This window comes from Puma concolor, chromosome C2 (assembly GCF_028749965.1).
Source record: "Puma concolor isolate L17-30 chromosome C2, mPumCon1.1.hap2, whole genome shotgun sequence".
NCBI lineage: Eukaryota > Metazoa > Chordata > Mammalia > Carnivora > Felidae > Puma > Puma concolor.
In genome coordinates, this window is record NC_141675.1 from 47,388,650 (window position 1) to 47,408,455 (window position 19,806).

At 37.9% G+C, this 19,806-nt stretch overlaps 1 pseudogene; it reads right to left on the bottom strand.

Annotated features, from left to right (window-relative positions):
* Positions 1 to 18,213, bottom strand: part of LOC112849986 (peptidyl-prolyl cis-trans isomerase FKBP8 pseudogene) — a 32,883-nt pseudogene extending 14,670 nt beyond the window's left edge.
* Positions 18,214 to 19,806: the final 1,593 nt, after the last annotated feature.

The following is a 19,806-nucleotide window of genomic DNA, read 5'->3' on the forward strand; positions in this document are numbered from 1 at the left end:
TCACAGTCAGACTTAAATATCTAGCTAACCTATTTATTCTCTGCATACTCCAAATATTCTTTCCACCGTCTTTACTGAGTGAAGGAAATTAGATACAGTGGCCCCAGCTCCTAAGTGCGACATACTTTGGAAATTGTACTTCTCTTGAAGGTAATAAAGCCAATAACCCTAGTTATTCCAAGAGAAAGACTGTGATCGTGTGAGAAAGGCCAAATAGCTTACCATCCACCTGCAGAAAGCAATATGATATGAGCAAACAGAAGAATAGAGCATGTTTCACTGAGAATCTCCTTAAACTAAATCATGAATCAGGAACAATTAGATTATAAAAGGCTCTACAAAATAAATTGCTTCCAAAGAAGTACTGATATCTTAGAGTGGTGCCTATATCAGTGTTGGATTAAAAAGTAGTGATCATGGGGCACCTGGGTGGCTCAGTCGGTTGAGCGTCCGACTTCAGCTCAGGTCATGATCTCACGGCTGGTGGGTTCAAGCCCTACTGACAGCTCAGAGCCTGGAGACTGCTCCAGATTCTGTGTCTCCCTCTCCCTCTGCCCCTCCCCTGCTCATGCTCTCTCTTTCTGTCTCGAAATAAATAAATATTAAAAAAAAAAAAAAGTAGTGATCCACTATCCACACCTACTTTGAAGATAAAGACTATAGGTAATGAGCAGAAACAAAAATCAAGACCATGGCTAATTGTTTTTAAGAGACAGGAGCCAGAGTACCGAAGAGTACTTTTCAGGGAGGTAATTAGGCTTGTGGGATTCAGAATTAAATCTTGTTAACGGTATGAGGTTCTTTATTCTTTCCCTCAATCAATTATTTAAACCTATTTCAGGAATTTACATGATGAATAGTCAAGGTACAGAGATTCTGGAGGACATGAAATTGTGCAGCAATGCGCTAAGTTAGTCTACGCTGGAAAGTTTCCAATGTGTGAGTACTTGTTAGAAGTTCTAAAATGGATCAGTTTCTTCCGATTAAAGTCTTGGCAAGAATTAAGTAGTTTAGTAACTCTGAGGAAAGATAGAGTCTGAGAAAATCATTTGGAGTCATTTGACACACTGCACACCCAAATCAAGTCTTGCAAACTAAGCACACACACAAAAAAAAAAAACAAAAACAAAAACAAAAACAAAAACCTGTCTACTGAGCACCTATCATGTACCAAGCATCCCGTCAGGTCCATTACATATATAATCTCATTTAATCCAAGGAAATCTTTGTGAATGATGTTTTTAAAGATAAGACCATTGTGACTGGAGAACTTAAATAACATCCTGGGGTCACTCAATGGGCTAATGGAAGACTGAGGATTAGTGGAAGGCCAAGGTTTTATTCCATCGTGGTCCGCTCAACTCACACAGATAATGATGAAACTATCTCTACAATTCCAGCTCTTTGGTCATGCTGAGGGGTAAACTATATACCATTACTTGCATATTTTCTGGTTACAAGGCTAAGGCGAGAGTTCAGAAATGCCACAGTATGCATCAGAGCATTCTCTGACAGCGTCTGTGTGACAGGATGTGTCAAAAACACATCCTCTATTTGGTGGCTTGTGGTGGTTAAAGTATGTGGGGTATGGGTCTAGTTTTGACTTCAGCAGTAGCCAGCTGTGTGATAGTTGGTAATTTACCCTCTCTAAAAATCTCTCCAGTCACTTCTAAACTGACAGTAAATAATAGTACCCACCTCACTGGACAGAGGGTAAATATTTAATATTTAAATATTAAAAATATTTAAATGAGATAGTAAGTGTAAAGAGTCTAGTCTCTATTATATGCTCAGTTCATGTTCAGCAACTAGACGTATTAAAAACTGGTTTCCAGGGGCGCCTGGGTGGCTCAGTTGGTTAAGTGACCAACTTCAGCTCAGCTCATGATCTCGCAGTTTGTGAGTTCGAGCCCCGCGTCGGGCTCTGTGCTGACAGCTCAGAGCCTGGAGCCTACTTCAGATTCTGTGTTTCCCCCTCTCTCTACCCCTCCCCTGCTCATGCTCTCTGTCTCTCAATAATAAATAAACATTAAAAAAAATTAAAAAAAAAAACTGGTTTCCATGAGCCAAAAGTAGCATTGGTGAAAATGAGATTACAAAGGCTTTAAAACATTGTTCCCTTGATTATTAAAAAATGATTACAAACATTTCCTTGTTGCTTAGCATCAGAGAGATCTATAAGAAGCTCATTCCTAAAAACAAAGGGCATAAAAACAATCTTCAAAAGATAATACAATAAAAACATGAAAACATTTAAGCCTAATTAGTAATCAAAGAAGTGCACAATAACACCAGCATGCCATTATTTGTTGAGTCAATCACCCTCAAAAAGATACCACTTGGGGAGCCTGGGTGGCTCAGTCAGTTAAGTGTCTGACTCTTGGTTTCCACTCAGGTCCTGATCTCACGGTTTGTGAGTTTCAGCCCTGCATTGAGCTGTAGGCTGACAGCAGAATCTGCTTGAGATTCTCTCTCTCTCCCTCTCTCTGTCCTTCCCCTGCTCATGCTCCCTCTCTCTCTCTCTCTCTCAAAATGAATAAACTTAAAAAGAAATAAAAGGAAAGAAACCACTAAATGATTTAAAAAGTACAGTAAAGGGAGTAATTTTAGGGACACCTGGGTGGCTCAGTCCATTAAGCGTCCAATTTCAGCTCAGGTCATGATTTCATAGTTCGTGAGTTTGAGCCCTACGTTGGGCTCTGTGCTGACAGCTCAGAGCCTGGAGCCTGCTTCAGATTTTGTGTCTCCCTCTCTCTGCCCCTTCCCCACTTGCACTCTGTCTCTCTCTCTCTCTCAAAAATAAATAAACATTAAAAAAATTAAAGTAAAAAGAAAGTAAATTTATATATTGCTGATAAAAGAAAACATTTTGGAACAGCAATTAAATAACAATTTTCAGAAATATAAAAAAAAATTTTAATTTTAAAACATCAATTCTACTTCTGAGAATTCCCACTAAGAAAAATATCAAAAAATAGAAAATCACATTGGATACAATTTTAAAACAGTATTATTTTTTAAAGTTTATTTATTTTGAGAGAGAGGGAGAGCATGCGCACGTGCACATGTGGGGAAGGGGCGGAGACAGAGGGAGGGAGGGAATCCCAGCAGGCTCTGTTGGGCTCCATGCTAACAGAGCCCAACCCTGGGCTGGAGCTCACAAACTTAGAGATCACGACCTGAGGCAAAATCAAGAGTTGGACGCTTACCCGACTGAGCCACCCAGGTGCCCCTCTAACAGTATTATTTAATTAAGTAAAAAGTGGGATGGGCTTAATTACCTTCCAAAACACTGTTTGCAACAGCCATGGTGCCATCTCTTCTTAGCATATTAAGTACCAGTGAAAATTAAGGTGATGAAGACAATATGGCATTGTAGTAAGGCTTAGAAAAAGGGAAAGTGTGGTATAAATTGTGTAGACTCGTTAAAGCTAAATGAGAAACAGATGCCCAGAAAAAAAATGATTTCAAGAAAATTGAAAATGTTCATAGTTGTGTTAAGATGGCAGAATTTGAGATCATTATACTCTTTTTAAGAATTATAATTTCAGGGGACCTGGGGTGGCTCAGTTGGTTAAGCAGCCAACTTTGGCTCAGGTCATGATCTCACGGCTCGTGGGTTCGAACCCCATGTCCGGCTCTGTCCTGATCACTCAGAGCTTGGAGCCTGCTTCAGTTTCTGTGTCTTCCTCTCTCTCTGCCCCTCCCTGGCTTGCACTCTGTCTCTCTCTCTCTCTCTCTCTCTCTGTCAAAAATAAACATTTAAAAAAATTAAAATTATAATTTCAATATTAATTGCATATTAGAAAAAATAATTTTATTAAACCAGTGTGAGTGATGCAGTAGAATGGTGACTGTTCTCATTATTACATAATATTAGCAACTCTTACAACTAATTCAATTATCTGAGTTCAGAACCTGATTTATTACTGTTTTTCATACTAATAAAACAAACAAAAAACACAAATAATAAAATTCATCTCTTCATTGATTTTTGCTCATTATTTTTAGAATTATTTTTGATCAAATAAGTACTTTCTCAAAATGAGTCAGATATGTGATCTAGGACTAATTATATGCAAGGTATCATTGTATCAGTCGTTTGATATGTTAAAATTTATCCCAAATGGTCAATATCTTTAATTTCATATGTCTATGGACATTGGTCATTTGTTTTCTCAAGGTCTAGACATAATCTCTTGCTTTTGGAAAGGTCCTTTAGAAGGGTCAGTAACAATAGGAATCTTGCTATTTTCTTGCAAAAATAATTTTTAAGTCCATTTGACATACCATTGACAGAAGTAATTTTTCTTCTTAAAGCTGTTATTATTAAATATTTAGAGTCTTTTGTTTTCAACTCAGCTCCTCTGTAAGTCACTACAGGATTTTGAATTAAATAGTGAAGGGTGGGGGTGGAAGAAGGGAGAAACAAAGCACATAGTCAGCTATTTACAGCAGAGAGCCAGAGAGGACTTCACGTCACATAAACAGAGGAAGTTCTGAGCCTATGATAACAGATAATCTAATCCAGAGCAATTTAACATCTACTGTGGGTTATATGCAGTGCTGAGCACGGTAGACAGAAACAAAGATGGGTTAGAGACAGTTTCTAACAACAGGCATATGTTCTAGTAAGAAGGCAAATACATATAAACAACAGAATCCTACAGAAGTGACAGTATTCCATTTCTTTCAATTATGCTGGGCTGAAATTCTGTAAAACAACTCCTATTATAAGCAGCTTTAGAAAACTTAATGCATAGAGTTTTTGTATTGTTTTATGTTTGTTCCTAAATATATAAGTAATGCTTGTGCTTATCACAGAAAATTTGGAAAAAGGGGCAGATGAACAAGATCACCCCTAGATTTCTAGGGCTAATCAGCATGAAGTTAGCCCACTATACTTTATCTTTCTCAGCGATTACAGCCAAACACTTTGGACAAAATGCCAAAACCAAACAACTACCTGAGAACTCGGAAAATTAACAACGGCAAATAAATCGGGGGAGAAAGACCAAACTGGAGAAATGACCCTTACAACGTTGAGTTTCCTGATTATTTCCCCCTCTTTTACCTTTGTGCCCTGATCAAAGGCAGCTTCACTATGAAACTGTGCAGTTGGTGCAGGGAGAAAATTTCAGAGAGAAACCCTAGTCGGAAGAACAGGAAAAGGAGCCCTTGTTTGCTCCAAGAGCAGCTCCAATTGTGCACAACTGCCCAGTGCAAGTAGCTAAAACTCCAAAAGCAAAGCAAAACAAAACCAAAACCAAAACATAAAACCAAACAAGACAACATTCAAGCCAGAGGAATAGGAAAAGGGAAGCCTGGGAGTCGGAGAGTATGTGGCAAGTTGCAGAGAGGAGAGAAGGGAAGGTGGGGGAGGCTCCAAGTGTGCCTATGAATTGACACAGTCCTGGCTTCGCTGGAGCTGTGCATCTGTAGGAAACACTAAAAGCAACATGGCAAAGGCTTTGAAAGTTCAGCTGACATTGGAACTCTATCCATGGAAGAGAAGCTAGAATTTCAGGTTTGAACTCAACTAGGTAAACGGCCTTCTGAAACCACCACCACCACCGATCAATATTCTCTAGTGGATTGTTACAGGACTCCATGCCTCATGGCTCACAATGTAATATTCAAAATATCCATGATACAATCCCCGAATATTCACTGTGCAAAGAGACAGGACACCATGAGAAATCCTCAAGGGAAAATAATCAAAAGATCAACAGAGGGAAACTCTGAGATGAACCAGAGGTTGGACTTGAAAGCGATTATAACCAACCTTCCTTCCTTTCTTCTTCCCCTCCACCCTTTCTTCCTTCTTTCCTTTCCTCTGGTTAATTTTGTTCTACATTTCTTATCTTCCTAAGGTGGACACTTAGATTTTTGGTTTTAGACCTTTTTCTTTTGTAATAGAAACATATATTGTTTTCCCTATTTCCGTTGAATTCCACATAGTTGATTGGCTGTTTTTGAGACAGGGAACAAGCCCAAAGTAAACATTCTGCAAGGGGGCACTTTCTGTTGGATGTTATCATTACACTGCTTTTTTCCCCCTTTTTTTACATTTATTATTATTTTTTTTTAAGAGAGAGAGAGAGAGAGAGAGACGGAGCACAAGTGGGGGAGGGGCAGAGAGAGAAAAGGAGACAACAGAATCTGAAGCAGGCTCCAGGTTCTGAGCTGTCAGCACAGAGCCCCCCGCGGGGCTCGAACTCATAAACCGTGAGATCATGACCTGAGCCGAAGTGGGACGCTTAACTGACTGAGACACCAAGGCGCCCCTAAACTGATTTCTCTTACAAAGCGGAACCAGAATGTGGCCCCATAGACAAACAGGACTTAAAACAGAGGACTCATGCTCCAAAAAGTGTCAAAGAGCTGCCTGATTACCTGCCAATATTGGTCAGTCAGCATGAGGCCCTTCCAACCAATCAGGATGGAATATTTTTTTTCCCTCCCTTTCCCTCATTAACATATTAGACCAGAGTGGGAACCTGGGCTGGAGCTTTCTCCACATAAGCAGCGCTCTCTTTTGAGGGTTTGAGTAACTACTCTGTTAGCACTGTGTCTGCCTTCAGCTAGACCTGTAGTCTAGATCTAACACTTTGCCTGTGCCTTTGACCTTTGGCACTCCTTTCATGGTGTGGGCCCAAGAACCCCACTCTCCTGTAAAGTTTTCGGTATCATTTGGTTCAAATGAATTTCTAACTTCTTTTGTGATTTCTTCTTTGACCCCTAGCTTGTGTAGAGCTGACTTGTTTAATTTATGTATCTTTGGGGCTTTTCTAGATGTATTGTATTCATTTGTAATTTCATTATCTTGCAGTCGGAGAACAATTCCTTTAGCCTATAGAACTTCCTTTAACACTTTTTTTTTTCTTTTATAGAGGAGATCAGCTGGAGATGAATTTCCTCATGGTGAGTTTATCTGAAAATATCCACCCTTTATTTTTTAAGGAAATTTTTCTGGAAAAAACATTCTTCAGCACTTTGAATATGTTTCTGGACTCATTTTACTATGGTAAAAAGCCAGCTACTAATTGTATCATTTTTCTTGTATATGTTTTGTGTTCTTTCTCTCCAGGTGCTTTCAAGATTTTTTTTTTCTTTATTTTTTCAGCAGTTTGACTCAGTGTGGTTTTCTTTATATTTATCCTTTATGTATATGTGTAGTATTTGTTTTGATTTGTTGATCTGAAAGTTAAGATTGTCTACCAGTCTGTGAAGGGCTTAGGCATAATTTCTTAAAATATTTTTCTATACCTGTCTCTCTCTCCCCTCTCCTTCTGGAACTTTACTTACTTGTGTGTTAGGCTGCTTGGTATTATTCCAGGGGTTATTTTACTATTATTTTTCTATTTTACTTTTCTATTTATTTTTTTAGTACTTTCTCTCTCTCTCTCTCTCTCTCTCTCTCTCTGTTCTTGGGACTGAGCAATTTCTTTTCATCTTCTTATACATCTCACCAGTTATTTCTTCTGCCACTTTCAATCTGATGTTGATCCCTCCCATCTAGTGAATTTTTTTAATGTTTATTTATTTATTTTGAGAAAGAGAGAGAGGGGGAAAGGGGAGAGGGAGAGAGAGAGAGAGAGAGAGAGAGAGAGAATCCAAAACAGGCTCTGTTGTCAGCGCAGAGCCCAATGTGGAGCTCGAACCTACAAACTGAGATCATGACCTGATCCAAAATCAGGAGTCAACTGACTGACTCACTCAGGCTCCCCAGTCCCATCTAGAATTTTTCGTTTCAATGTTTATAGTCTAGAATTTCTATTTTTATATATTTTCCACTTCTCTGTTGAGATATCTTTTCTTCACTCTTTTAGACCTTTTCTTTCCCTTTAATTCTTTTAAAATATTTTTTCTTAATTTTTGAACACATAATAGCTGCTCTGAAGTAGCTGTCTAACAGAGCCATCATCTGGCCAACTGAAAGTAAGGTCCCACTTGCCTTTTGTGTTATGTATTTTTTTCAGATTATCGATGACACTTTCCTCTTTCTTTGTGTATTTAATAATGTTTGGTGAAAAGTGGACATTGTAGATAATAAGTTGTAGCAACTCTGGACTCTGTTGTCTTCTTCTGGGAATTTGTTGTCACAGCAGTCGGTTAATTTTCTTGGATTCAAACTGTTACTTCGTTCTTTCCATTGGAAATGAAGCAGCTGATAATCCTTCTTATTCCTCACAGCAAACAGCTGCTGCTTTTTTCTTTTTTTTTTTTTTAAGCCTAATTCCCTGAAGGTTTTCACTGGGATGGCATAGTGATAAGCTGCCGACTCAGGCAAAACATAGTTCACATTTTTAGACTCACCTATCATGGCTACTCTGCTTCTGAAGACTCCGATATTTTGCCAGCATCAGACTCTTTTCTTTGATGTTTCAAATCAGTAAGCCTGATTGGCAGGTGAGTCGGGGAATGCAGTTGGTTAAGAAAGCAGCAAACTCACAGATCTCACCTGATAAATCTGTCTTTCGCACTTTATTTCTATTTGGCCTCTCCCTGCTTTCTTTGCCAGATACCCAGGGCTCTGCTTTGCACATTTATAGTTTAGTGGGCGGTGAGGGACCTCTGCAGAATTTAATGTGCAAATATTGGGTCTTCGCACTTCTGCATTTCTCTCACAGATTTGCCTTTTACATTCTTAGCTGTGACTCTAATGCTGAGCACTTTTCTCTGCATTCCTGAGCTGGATAGGCTGAATGTTTTCTCTATAGATGCTCTTTGGAGCATATTCAGGCATTTCTTAGCCTGAATGACAAGTTTTTGAGATGACAATTTCCCTTGTCTTTTGTTTGCACTTACATAGTTCCTTAGTACCTTTAAATAATTGTGGTTTGGGGGGCACCTGGTGGCTCAGTCAGTTAAGCATCTGACTTCAGCTCAGGTCATGATCTCTTGGTCTTGGGTTCGAGCCCCTCATCAGGTTCTTTGCTGACAGCTCAGAGCCTGGAGCCTGCTTCAGTTTCTGTGTCTCACTTTCTGTCTGCCCCAACCCCTGTTGCGCGCTCTCTCTCTCTCTCTCTCAAAAATAGATAAACATTAAAAGAAAGAGTTGTGGTTTTATTTTAATGTTAATTTAATTTTCAGAAAGGGAGAGCAAATGCACACTAGTGGGGAGGGGCAGAGAGAGAGAGGGAGACAGAGAATCCAAAGCAGGCTCCAGGCTCTGAGCTGTCAGCACAGAGCCTGACACGGGGCTCAAACTCGTGAACTGTGAGATCATGACCGGAGCTGAAGCCGGACACTTAACTCACTGAGTCACTCAGGTGCCCCAAATGTTTGTTTGTTTGTTTGTTTGTTTGTTTAATGAATCTTTGGGAAGATTCATATGACATCATTTGCCACCGTTTCAGAAATCTGTCCATGCCCATCCCAGTCCATTGATCTGCACTTCCTTTGTGGGCAGGTTTCCCTGGCTGCCCTTGCCTTTCTCTACCATAATGGTATTGAAGCTGGAAGTCCAATCATTTAAAAAAAAAAAAAAACTACCATCAAATAAATCTTGAAAAGACCATCTCTCTAGAAGTCAGTAGGTACAGGTTCTGGTTTCACTTAACTTGGGCAGGTGGCTTGACTCTGCTGTGCACTGTCACTTTTTCCTTGGACACTTAAGGAATTGAATGAGATGCACAGTACTTCTGCCAGTAAAGTTCTGTTTCCCCTCTATGGTCAAAAAGTAAATAAGACCTCTACTAATTTATAGGCATAGTGATTGTGTAAACTATTTTCCTTCTGTTTACATTTTCCCAGAAAATAAGCCACTGGTCAAATGGAATGTTCTTGATGGTTAAATGAAACATTTTATCTATTGTCTCTATCTATTGTATCTATAGTGGCTTTCTAAATCCTGTTTCAATTTCAATACCAAAATAGTCCATAGGCATTACTCTCAAGGTGAATTTTGCAACATTTTCTAATTTCCCTACCAGAGTGGTCTTTCTTTTTCTTCCTATTTGCTGTCACTTTTCTCCCTTTCTTAGTATATCTGCTGTCACTCAAGTCTAACTTCCAATTCCTTTTCAGGATTTTTATATCCAGTTGCCTGGTTGTCTTGGCCCAGAGTGTTTTCACTCTCTGCAATTCAAAAGAGGGATGCTGAGCTGTATTTTCTCTTCTGAATGACAAAGTCAACAAAATAAGAAACATGTCAATAAGATGTCAGATGTTAGCAAGAGATTGCAAATTACAAGGTGAACAAAGGATAGGAAGAGTTCTTCCCCCAAAGTCTCCTACAAATAGTAGTTTTAGTTACCTTTATGTATCTTTTATTTTTGTTTATCTTGTTAAGTCTGCTATGCTTACTGCATTCATTATATTTTCATTCAGTTACTTATTTATCAAATATTTTTAAAATTACTACCATATGCCATTGAGCAGGGAACAAAACAGTCTCCCCTGTTCATTGTTGCCACCCAGAGCCATAGCATGATGAAAAGTTGTACCAGGAGTTGACAGTGGCCATCACATTCAGAGTCTCGGTAAGCTACCGCACAGAGAGCAGAACTAGGTAATTCAAGTGTCAGCATCTTTTAAAATTTTTTTTTCTTTCAACGTTTTTATTTATTTCTGGGACAGAGAGAGACAGAGCATGAACGGGCGAGGGGCAGAGAGAGAGGGAGACACAGAATCGGAAACAGGCTCCAGGCTCCGAGCCATCAGCCCAGAGCCTGACGCGGGGCTCGAACTCCCAGACCGCGAGATCGTGACCTGGCTGAAGTCGGACACTTAACCGACTGCGCCACCTAGGCGCCCCCAAGTGTCAGCATCTTTTAAAGGTGACAGTATGGGAGATGAAGCAGGAAAGGAAAGATCAGAGAATGTCAAATAATTTGTTTTTCTATTTTTCCCACTGAATTAACCAAATTATTTCTAGTGAAATTGTTATAAGCCTATTACATTATGAAAGAAATACTTCTCAGTGTGACGGTTCAAACAAGAGTTAAGTCTGAGGTCACCTTTCACCCTTATTCAGGAAGTCAACACCATAATGCATTTTCTTGTCATTTATGAAGTACACAACCAGAATATATTAATCCAATTAATATAAAATTGATATACCGAGTCTCTTAAAACTTGCTCACCTGAGTTTATTTGTTATAGACATTGAAATTAATACACATGAAGTTTTCACATATACAGTTACATTGTGTGTGAATCTGTGATCAACTCATTAAAGAATTGAGAACATTTATTTAGACAGATTACTCTGTCTCATAAAGTAAATGATGTCTTTCAAATTAGCTTGTTGGAAAAAATCTTACAAGTTGGTTTCCTGTTAGCACTTGTTCTAGAACACTTTGATTTTTGGAGATGACCTATTTCTGAAGCTAGATTTAAAAACAAAATAAATGCTACGTCTCACATACAAAATTTTATAGAAATTACTTAAATCCTCAGATATTATAAGCAGGTATTGTAGTTCGATTTAATACGAAATATGAGAATGTTGGAGTTTATTTATTTATGTTTATTTGTTTATTTTGAAACAGAGAGAGAGAGAGTGATCTGGGGAGGGGCAGAGAGAGGGGCAGACAGAGGGTCTGAAGCAGGCTCTGTGTTGACAGCAGAGAGCCCGATGTGGGCTTGAACTCACTAACTGTGAGACCATTCCCTGAGCCAAAGTCAGACACTTAACTGACAGCCATCAAGTTACCCCAAGAATGTTAGAATTTTGTTAAAGGATGGCTTTTCTATTTGATAGTTATGAGTATCAGGCTGAAAGCTAAGCAGAATCCAAGACTGCCTTTCAAAGTTCCTATCATCCAATCCTTTTTTTTTTTTTTCTAATGGTGGGGATAAAAAGAAGAGATAAGAATTTCAATACAGCAGAGTAAAGTGGGAAATAAGGAAAAGAGATGTATTTTTTAGTGAGAAAGTGTAGCTGTTCTTTTAAAACATATAACTGGTATGTAGTCTACACTTACATAGTGTATATATTTCAGCCAAGTCACCTTTTATATTTTTGATCTTTACTCTTACCAATAACAAGTAGTGTGCTAAAGTATATTGATACCCACTATATTGACATTAAATAGATCTGATGACTATATTGTTACAGCTTGAGGCTATTTCACTGCCTCTGTAAGTATAAATATCTCAGTAAAATGCTTTCGTGGAATTGTTTATTTCAAAAATATATGCTGTACTTTCAATACTTACATTCTGACCTCTTCTGAACAATGATACAAATTCTTTCTGTTAAAGGCAACAGAACAGGTGTGTGCATTTGCCCTCTCTGCCCCTTAAGATTTTGCTGAAAGAAAGGAAGAAAGGAAGAAAGATGTGTGAATAAACATAAACTCATAATAGAAAAAAGAATTGTGAGGGTGCCTGGGTAGGTCAGTCAGTTGAACGTCCGACTCTGCATTTCAGCTCAGATCATGATCCCAGCGTCTCAGGATTTAGCCCTACCTGGGGCTCCAGCCTGAGCCTGGAGCGTGCTTGGGATTCTCTCTCTCTCTTCCCCTCCCCCACTTGTGCGCTCACTCTCTCTCCCTAAAAGAGAAAGAGAGAAAAAAAAGAATTGTGGAGGTTAGGGTCTGGAGAAGTCATCATTTATGAGAAATTTCACTTTGTTTCTGCACATCAGAAAGACAATGGGAAATCACAGAGAGCAGAAGCTAACTGGACAATGAAACCCTGAGGTCCAGAGTGAGCTTTATCCCTGTGAAAAACTGAAGACCCACGGTAAAGAAATTGAGGAAAGTCTCAGAGGAAAGCTCAACTCCCAGCAGGTGTCGCTGTGTCATTTGGCCAGGACTGAGTCAGGAAGAAGAATGACACAGCAAGTCAGTCTGCTGGACCCCACCCCCACGCTGTGTTGCCTAATGTGACTGGTCAGCATTTCCTCTCCTGGAGGGTCCATGTAACAGAATGGTTTTACTTACACAAACCCACTCTGCTTACTAAATTATTTTAAGGAAATAGCTCTTTGACAAATTACTTCCATGGTTATTCAATTAAAAACAACTTCCCACTGTAGAGGTCACTTCGAGTAATACATATCTTTCTAGGAAATTAATTACCATGTTTGTTTTCATGGAGTTTGATCAAGTGGTACATTTTGATGATTTTAATTTTTTCCAATATCTGTGATTATTTCCCCATATTTATTTTTCATTTTCTCATTTCTTTTTCTTCTTTCCTTTGGATTAAGTAAAAGTTATAACTTTTTCAATTAAACAGCTACTTAACTTAGTTATTACTTCAAGTCCTTTTTCATTTTCTTACTTCATTAATTTCTGTCTTTATTAAATTCTCTTATTTTTTTAATTTTATTGAATTTGGCAATTTTCCAGTTTCTTGCATTTCTACAAGTTTATTTTTATTTTTTAATCTTGGCCTATGTATGTATTTAAAACTATGAAACTTCCTCTGAGTGCAGCTTTAGACAGTATACCATAGTAATAAGTGACCTTTTCTCAACAAAATATTTGATTAAAAGTTTGATATTCTAAGAAAAAGTTTGATATTCTAAGAACTTGAGAGATGAAAAAAAATTCAAATTTTTTTATCCACTTGATATTTCATAGTTAAAGGAGGTAAGTCAAAACCTTTCTACTATGTTTTGTTTTTGCGTTTATTTTCCTTTATAAATTTTGATGCTAAATCCTGCATTGATCAGTGGAAAATAAAATGAATAACATATAAAATTCTTTTGTATTATTAAAATAATTATTGCTAATCTTAATAATTATACCCAACATTTATAGTATTATATCATTTCCAAGTACAAGGTATTGTTCCAAGCTCAATGTATTCATTAATTCAATCATTTTCATTTTACAGATGAGAAGTGAGAAAACAGAGTCTTAGTTTATATAAATTATGCTGATCAAATTAGAAAATGTAGACGCTAATCCAGTTGCCTGAATCCAGAGCTAAAGCTTGTACCTCACAATTATGCATGGGGAAAGAGCATAGAAACAAGAGTCAGTCTGCTTAGTATTCTAGACCAGTCTCTGCTACAGTAATATCTGGTATACGTTGATCATGTTCTATGGCACTCAACTGGGATTGTACTAAATGTGTTCAAATTCTACTAAGTTAGCGTACATGTTATCCTTGATTTGCTATTCCAGGAGTGAAGATTAATTTATGCACTCCAAATGTTGCTGGTGGTCAGTGGCATTATCTGTAATATGGCTAGCTTGACTAAGGGTACATTCCAGAGTCATAAACTAGAGAAAAGTAAGTGGCCTTATTATACTGATCTTATTAAAACTCTACTGTAACCAGTTGCATTAAGTAGTAGTGACCTAAGATCCCATTCAGGTGTAGAACCAATGCTGAATCTCAGAAGTCCTAGGAGTTAGCTGATGTCAGTATTGTCTAAAAATTGTATAAAATATGACAACTTCAATGGGCATGAGCTCTGAGTTTAATTAATACCAACTATTGGGCCAACTTTAGTCATATGTTAGGTACAATTTGGAATAAAAAAACCCATTTTTGTTTACCTAAGCAAAAAGAAAAGAAAATATAGCCCCTTCCCTTAAAGAAAGCAAAGATGAAATAAGAATGTTGAAATGGTATTAGTAGCTCATAATGTACAGTACTCCCCCTGCTTTATGTGCAGTTTCAGTTACCTGTGTCAATGGTGGTCCAGAAGAGGATGATCCTCCCTCAGATGTATTGTCAGAATGTTAATAGTAGCCTAATGCTGCTATGACAATGCCTGTGTCATTGGCCTCACTCCATTTTATCACATAGGCACTTTATCATCTCACATCATGACAAGAAGGGTGAGTACAGTACAATATGATATTTTGAGAGAGACCACATTCACATAACTTTAATGATAATACATTATTATAATTATTTTCTTAGTTATTTTTAATCTCTTACTGTGCCTAATTTATAAATTAAACTTTATCATAGGTATACATAGAAAAAAACCATACTATGCAGGGTTCGGTACTATCCATGATTTCAGGCATCAACTGAAGGTCTTAGAATATATCCTCCTTGGATAAGGGAGGACTATTGTATTGAAGAAAAAGACATATAACTAGAGTTAATAAAGGACAGTGATTAGGAGTTCTCAGTGTCTAGTTGGCTAGAAACCAAGAGTTGCCCCTTTAGGATGATGGTGGAAGAATCTGCTCCCAAGACCATCTTCTATGTCGCTCAAGGTTCAAGATTAGCGCATATGGAATCCAATCATTCAAGGTTGGCTAATGGATCTACCTCCTGCTCAGCAGAGAGGATATCTTGTTCTACGGTCTCAGCAGAATAATTTCCAATGATGGAGAGATGGCTCTACAAAAGCTGAGATACTGTTTTAGCAGAGGAAGCAATGCTGGGCAAAAGATTATGACAGATGACCGGTAACTACTGTACTCACTGCATTTTTTTCTTTGCTGTGCTCTAAAGAGTAAGTCCACTGGACTCAGTATAATGTCATGCATCAGAGCATTATCCTCTTCGGTTTGGCTATTTCTGAAAAGTCAAAACAATGGCAAGATTGAAGTTTATTTCCTTCTCACATAAGAGAGGTAGTTGTCCAGGGCCATTCCACCATTAACTGGCTACCCTCTTTAGAATCACATTTAAGATGACTTCTGTAGCATCATCCATCAAATTTTATCTTCAGGCAGGAGGAAGGGAGAAGGCAAAATAACATATCTCTCTGCTGAGTCAACTCTTGAAAAACAGTCAGAAAATATAGCCCCTTCTCCTCAGAAGTTCCCCATCACTTTAAGTTACAACCCATTCTCCAGAATTTTGTCACCTAACCATAAAGGCAGCTCGCTAGAAATGTGGCCCATTCCATGTGTGCATTGTAGTGTCAGATATAATTGGGGTTCTAAACTAAGGAAGGAGAGAATGAATGCTGTATAGTATATTTACAAATTACTCTCTTAGTCTCCATAGTGCAGGATCAATTCAGGGCAACTATAACAAACTGAAAGTTTTTTTTTTTTTTTTTTTTTAATTTTTTTTTTTTCAACGTTTTTTTATTTTATTTTATTTTTGGGACAGAGAGAGACAGAGCATGAACGGGGGAGGAGCAGAGAGAGAGGGAGACACAGAATCGGAAACAGGCTCCAGGCTCTGAGCCATCAGCCCAGAGCCTGACGCGGGGCTCGAACTCCCGGACCGCGAGATCGTGACCTGGCTGAAGTCGGACGCTTAACCGACTGCGCCACCCAGGCGCCCCAACAAACTGAAAGTTTTAAACAACTCAATTTTTAGCAATCAATGGAGTCATTATGTCTAAGATTTTAAAGTTCTCTCTTTCCTTCTTGCCAATCATTTGTACTTTTTTTCTTAATTGGCTGCTATTTTCAATCAAGTACAATTGCCCCAAAGTAAAGTTAGAGTCACATTCCACTGATTAGAGTTGTCTTCTAATGATTAATGAGCCAGTCTGAAATTCACACTGTGCTTATTTAGAACATGATAGCATCATTCAGTAATGAACTTTCAAGAGATTATTTATTTCCCGTTGCCATATTTCTAATCAAGTACTCATATGCATAATGAACGATTCAAAAAAGTCTGCTGCTTTTTACCTTATTTACAAAAGAGTCATCTTAATGGCAAACCATGAGCATGTTGAGATAGATTGTCTAGTGAAATCTGACCATGAATTAAAATATTTTGGGGTTCAAAAAATAGTAAAAAAACAAAAAAAAGGTCTTTAAAATTCTAATAAAATCATTTGAACTCAGATGTGTAAGATAACCTGAGATTCATTTGGCCAATCCGTAATCCAAGCCCATGAATATAATCACCAGCGGGTGATTCTCTAGCACCTTGTGGACCCCCTTTGGACATTGGAGACCACCTTTGTGTCAGTCCCCTCCATATGGCAGTAGTTGTTAGAAAATTCTTTTTTGGAGCAAAACTGCAAAATTACTTTCTCCATCATCATCTTTACCTTTTCTATTTTTCTACTGTGCTTGTTGCTTATGTGCTAGGTATTTCAACAAAGTAAGCTACCATCAATACTAACAGCCATATTAGAACAAAGTTGAATTTCAAGATCACAAAAGCTGTGAAAAGATCACCAGTGAACCACAGAAGTGAGGGAAACATCCATGCAGATATCTAACTCTCTGCCCAGAGTTCAAGGCAGAGCAAGCCAAGTGAAAAAGGCCATTGGGGTCAGACATGAGTTTGGTGGGTGTGTTCTAGGAATAGCACGACTAGTGTAGGCAGGGCAAAGGGAATGAGGGGAATTTGGCAGGTGGTTAACATAGATAGTAAGTGGGGCTGTGTGGGAATTATGAAGTGTTTGGAATATTTTACGCAAAGGAGTGACATGGTCTTTCTCAGTTGTAAAAGAATCACTCTGATATGTGGAAAATAGATTACAAGGCAAGGGAGAGGTGGAGAGACCACTTAGGAAGCTGCTGCAATAGTCAAGCAGAGATAGAGGCTTATGCTAAAGGAGTGACTGTGTTCGTGCTCGGATTCTACTTGTGTTTGTAGGAAGAGCCTACATGATGTACTAACGCATTGGATTCACAACAGGGAGTGAGGTATACTGAGTCAGATGATTTTAATTTGAGCACCTGGAAGAATGACTGTACCGCTTGCTGAAGCGAGGTGTCTTGGGAGAGAAGAACACTTATGCAGGGAAAGTCAAATGGTTGATTTTTATTTTAATATGCCATTTAGGCATCCGAGTGAGGAACCTGAGGAGGAATATATAGAATATGGATAAACAGGAGTTGAAATTTAGCTGAATGGCATTAGTCCAGTGTCTTTCAAAGTTGTTTGATTTGTAGAGTGTATCTGTGTGGTTTCCCCCTTAATGCTTCGAGAGGGTTGGTGCTTGATGATAACCTATATTCTTTTCAGGTTTCAATTTCAGTATTAATGATATCATGGTCAGAATGCCAATGGTGTACTGGAAGACTTTTTTTTTTTTTTTTTTGAAATTTCTAGCACTTACTGTTGTGTACCCACCACCTTCAGGTGGGAGGTAGTCATTTCTGCACTGCTTAGGAGCATTGGGTGGTTAGAGCTCACAGTTGCATCATACTTGGGGAACTGCTCTTCCTTTGAAGGAGGCTGCCTTGCACATCCTCTCCCCTGTGGGCAGCTCACATCCGGTGGGCTGGTCAGTGAAAGAAGGGTAATAAGGCCTGGATCCTTTGCCTCAATCTGAGAAAATTTGCACACGTGCATCACATTACTCCTAGCAGTATTCCTGAGGGCATTCCCTAATAAACCTGACACCCAAATATCCATCTCAGAATCTATTTTTTATGAAGCCCACCTTAAGCCACAAGTGTCTCACCAAAGTGAATATTCATAAATAAAGATTTAATTTTTTTAAAGTAATAGACCTACTATGATCCAATGGAATTTGGTGTTATTTACATAATTTATTGTAACTCTCCAACAACACTAGTTAAAGAAGAGCATTCAATTAATTAATTCAATTAATTAGAATTTTTTCAGCTACTGTTCATCTAGGTAGAATCAGAGTCTAATGGCAAATACATATTTCATTTGCCTTGCATTCCATTTTAAAGTTAAATTTTAAATTTTTTTTTCTTAACGTTTATTCATTTTTTGGGGACAGAGAGAGACAGAGCATGAACGGGGGAGGGGCAGAGAGAGAGGGAGACACAGAATCAGAAACAGGCTCCAGGCTCTGAGCCATCAGCCCAGAGCCCGACGCGGGGCTCGAACTCACGGACCGCGAGATCATGACCTGGCTGAAGTCGGACGCTTAACCGACTGCGCCACCCAGGCGCCCCTTAAAGTTAAATTTTAGATTACACCATAGAGCATGTTTTAGGACATTCTAATAGCAATTATATTTAACAAAAACAGGAAAAAAAATGGAACTGAATAAGACTCAAATTGCAAAAATACCTCAGAACAACATGGTATGTTCATTATTGTTGTAATTCAAAAACTTCACAAAAGACCGGGATCTAACTCTCAAAGCTTTTGTGCAGATTATCATCTGTCAATCAAATGCTTGAACACGTTGCTTTTCATCATTTCAAAAAGTTGACATTTCTGTGATTAAGATCATCCCCTCACTTAAAAATCTCTCCCCCTAACTTCCTGTGTTTTTCAGTATTATTTATTTTAAACACTAATAAATGGTCTCTTTTATTTATTTGCTTTAAACCAATAAACTGTAAGAATCAGAATGAATGTTTCTTTTTAAATCTTGAAGCAGAAAAGCCAGTTTAATACTTCTATTTGTTGAGTAAAATTTTTTAGCTTTTAGTGTATATTTATTGATTTAAAAAAGTTTTGAAATACAGGAGGAAAGCATGATGAAAAATGAGAGATATACTAGAAAACTCATTACTTAATTGCTTTTCAAGAATCATATCTATGAATTCAGAAGCATCTGTTTAACAGCCACCTTGGAATCGCCGACCCGTATCTCTTCTGTTCCTTTAGAATTTCAACCTTAAAGTTCTTTTTGCTGATAGAGTAAAATTATATCTTAAGAGAAAATAAAGGCACTGTTATTTAGATGATTTTAAGGTGAGTTAAAAACTAAGGCAAAATATTGTAATTTTAAATTATATTTCATAAAGAAAGTGAGCAATTGAGGTGATTTTTAATATTTTGGAGATAAATTTCAAGTTTAATCTGCCTGGCTGAAAGTCTCCTGAGGAATTATTTTCCCTTGTAACAAATCTGACTAAGGAGATTATAATAGATTAAAAGCAATTTAATGCACCTATGATGTCATATCTCTCCTAACTGTTCTTACAAATGATTCCTTATTGCATCAGCTCAATTGGTTTTTTTTTTTTTTCATTTTCTTGATTCTAATTTTAAAATAGGAAAATTTTATTGGTTCCTTTA